We start from the raw sequence: 3400 nt of genomic DNA, 5'->3' as shown, positions 1-3400 counted from the left end.
AATTGTTCCTCATCTCCAATCTGAACCTCCCCTGGGGCAACTTGAGGCCGTTTCCTCTTGTCCCATGGCCTGTTCCTTGGGAGAAGAGACCGACCCCCTCTGGCTACACCCTCCTTTCAGGGAGTTGGAGAGAGTGAGAAGGTCTCCCCTCAGCCTCCTTTTCTCCAGCCTGAACACCCCCAGCTCCCTCACAAGTTCTCCAGCCCCTTCTCCTTGTTCTCCAGACCCCTCACCAGCTCCGTTGCCCTTCTCTGGACCTGCTCCAGCCCCTCAATGTCTTTTTTGTGGTGAGGGGCCCAAAACTGGACCCAGCCCTCGAGGTGGGGCCTCACCAGTGCTCAGTCCAGAGGGACCATCACCTCCTGAGTCCTCCTCAACAGGCTGTTCCTGATACAGACCAGGATGCTGGTGGCCTTCTTGGCCACCTGGACACACTGCTGGCTCCTGCTCAGCCAAGGGTTGACCAACACCTCCAACAAAACCATGACATTGGAGAGAGATTGCAGGACAAGGCCAGGTACAAACCTGATCTGGGATAGGTTGTTGTGTTGGTGTTCTTTGGGTTTTTTGGGTTTTTTTTTGTTTTTAAAGGAGGGTAGATACAGATCCCGACTCCAGTGTCGCATCAGATGCGAGCTCAATTATCCCAGAAGTGCTTCTCCGGAGGAACGACGTGCACAAGCCCTGACCCGAGGACATGCTCAGAAGTGCAGAAATCGGGTTATTTCGCTGCTGTGCAGTCAACAGCCCCCCAAAATGCTGTTTAAAAGCCTCACCTGGTCTCTAGCGCTTCGAAACCCATTATCCTACAACCCCGTGGATACTCCCTCCCCTCCACCATTCCTGGACAAAGCCAGAGAGTCTTGGCCTCGAAGCCCTGGTGCCTTTTCAATATTGCCACCAAAAAATACAATACTGCAAAGAAAAAACATGCTTAACCTGCCTGCCAGGGGTTCTGGGGTGTTGGGGTGCCAGGATGTTGGGTTTCTGGGGTGCAGGCATATGGGTACCCCAGGGTGCTGGGGTACCTGGGTACAGGTGTCCTGGGGTGCTGGGGTATGGGTACCCCAGGGTGCTGGGGCTCTGGGATGCCAGGGTGCAGGGGTATGGGTACCCCAGGGTGCTGGGGTTCAGGAGTATGGGTATGTTGGGGTGCTGGGGTGCTCAGTAGCAGGGTGCCACAGAGCCAGGGTGCCACGGTGACAGGCTACAGGGGTGCCAGGGTGCCAACATAATGGGTATTGGGGTGCCAGGGTGCTGGGACTGTGGGGTGCTTGGGGAGCAGGCAGTCTCAGGGAAGTGGGTGCTGAGGATGGGGTGTCAGGGTGATGGGGTGTCAGGGCAGCCCCACGATGCCAAGGCAGCCCCCCAGCACCCACCGTGCCAGGCAGGCTGTAGGGTGGGGGTCAGGACTTCCCCAGGGGGAGGGATCTAGGTCTGGGGGGTGCAGGAGGCAGCTCTGGGCGCCCTGACATAGGAAAATATGAAGGAATCATTATTCCACCCCAAGAATTTGCAAGTGGTGCTTTACTAACACTGAACAAAACCCCCCCAGAGAATAAAGGATTATTTTGACACTCAGCCAAGAAGTTTTCTACAGAGGCACGAGATGGCAAACCTCAGAGCGGCTCTCGCAAGGGTGCGAGTGAAAACAGGCTTCAATGGAAAAGAAAAAGGAAAAAAAACACATTCTCAGGACAGGGATCACTGGGGAAAGCAGAATTGTTCATTAACATGCCTCGTTCTAATAGGAGCCCCTCGGAACCACTGCTCTGGCCCTCAATCTGGGTCCCCAAGAGGGAAAATGTCAGAGAAACAAAAAAAAAAACCCCAACCCAAATGTCAGAAGAGGAGAGACCTACACGACCAGATGGTCCACCCCACACTGCACTGCCCGGCCCCGAGCTCACCGAGGGTCCCTGTGGGGCACAGTTTACAGACAGGCAGCTTTTTGCCTCCTCTGCACTCGAGTTATGGCCCATAAAAACTTCTAAACAGCCAAAAACGCGGACCGAAAGCTGCAGAAGTTCTCTGCTGAGGAGATAAAAACTTCTAAACAGCCAAAAACGCGGAGCAGAGGCAGCAGAACTTCTCTGCTGGGGAGAAACCTAAAGAGAAACACCCTCCCCATCCCCAACACCCTGTTGGGCTCTTCTCAAAAGCCACGTAAATAGCTGGGGGGGGGAGGAGGGGGGGGAAAAATATATATATAAATAAATAAAACCAGAGAGAAGTGGCACTTCCTTCCTCAGCCCTGCGTACGCAGAGAGGGTGACGCTGGTTTCACACCCTCTTCTGCAGAACCAGCCCGGCCCCCGGCAGAGCACGGCCAGCCCAAACCAAACCACCTCCCGTGCCAAGGCGGGTGCTATCGGGAGGATCTATGGGGCACCCAGCGCCCCATGGCACTCCCCATAGCCCCTGCCACGGCTCACACACCAACCCCGGGCACTTCTGGGCTCAGAGGGTACCCAGGGAGGGTTTTTTCAGCTGATAAAAGGATTTAATTCCATCCCGAGCGAAAAGCTCAACAGCCAAACCCCGGAGATACACCCTCTGTACCCAAACCAAGAGCATGAGTGTTCCCTTCCTCAGTGCCACGAACCCCAAGGATGATGAAGGGCTTTGGGGGGAGTGAGAAGGCTCCGGGGAGGGTCTCCCGGCCTTCGGAGGGGGCTTGGGGCCTTAAAGCGCCAGGGTCTCCTGGCCTCTGGAGGGGTCTTGGAGCATCAAAGTGCCTCTGGGCACAGCTTTGGGGGGAGTGAGAGGGATCCGGGGAGGGTCTCCCGGCCTTTGGAGAGGGCTTGGGGCCTTAAAGTGCCTCCGGAGAGGGCTTTGGGGGGAGTGAGAAGGCTCCAGGGAGGGTCTCCCAGCCTTTGGAGGGGGCTTGGGCCCTTAAAGCGCCTCTGGGGGGGTCTCCTGGCCTCTGGAGGGGTCTTGGGGCCTTAAAGTGCCTCCGGAGAGGGCTTTGAGGGGAGTGTGAGGCACTCTGATGCCCCAAGCCCCCTCCAGAGGCCAGGAGACACCCCCCCGGAGACATTTTAACGGCCCAAGCCCACTCCCGAGGCCGGCATACCCTCCCCAGAGGCACTTTCAGGCCCCAAGCCCCCTCCAAAGGCCGGGAGACCCTCCCTGAAAGTGCCTCCGGGGAGGGTCTTCCGGCCTCGGGAGTGGGCTTGGGCCGTTAAAATGTCTCCGGGGGGGTGTCTCCTGGCCTCTGGAGGGGGCTTGGGGCCTTAAAGTGCCTCCGGAGAGGGCTTTGAGGGGAGTGAGAGGGCTCTAGGAAGGGTCTCCCGGCCTCGGGAGGGGGCTTGATGTTGAAAGGACACCCACGCCAGCCCCACGAGCTCTCACAGCCCCAGCCCAAAGCCACCAGGGGAGGGACTGTCGTCCCCCACCC

This window comes from Calidris pugnax, unplaced genomic scaffold (genome assembly GCF_001431845.1).
Source record: "Calidris pugnax isolate Ruff unplaced genomic scaffold, ASM143184v1 scaffold263, whole genome shotgun sequence".
NCBI lineage: Eukaryota > Metazoa > Chordata > Aves > Charadriiformes > Scolopacidae > Calidris > Calidris pugnax.
The sequence above is the reverse complement of the archived record's forward strand: the minus strand, read 5'-3'. Positions refer to the sequence as shown.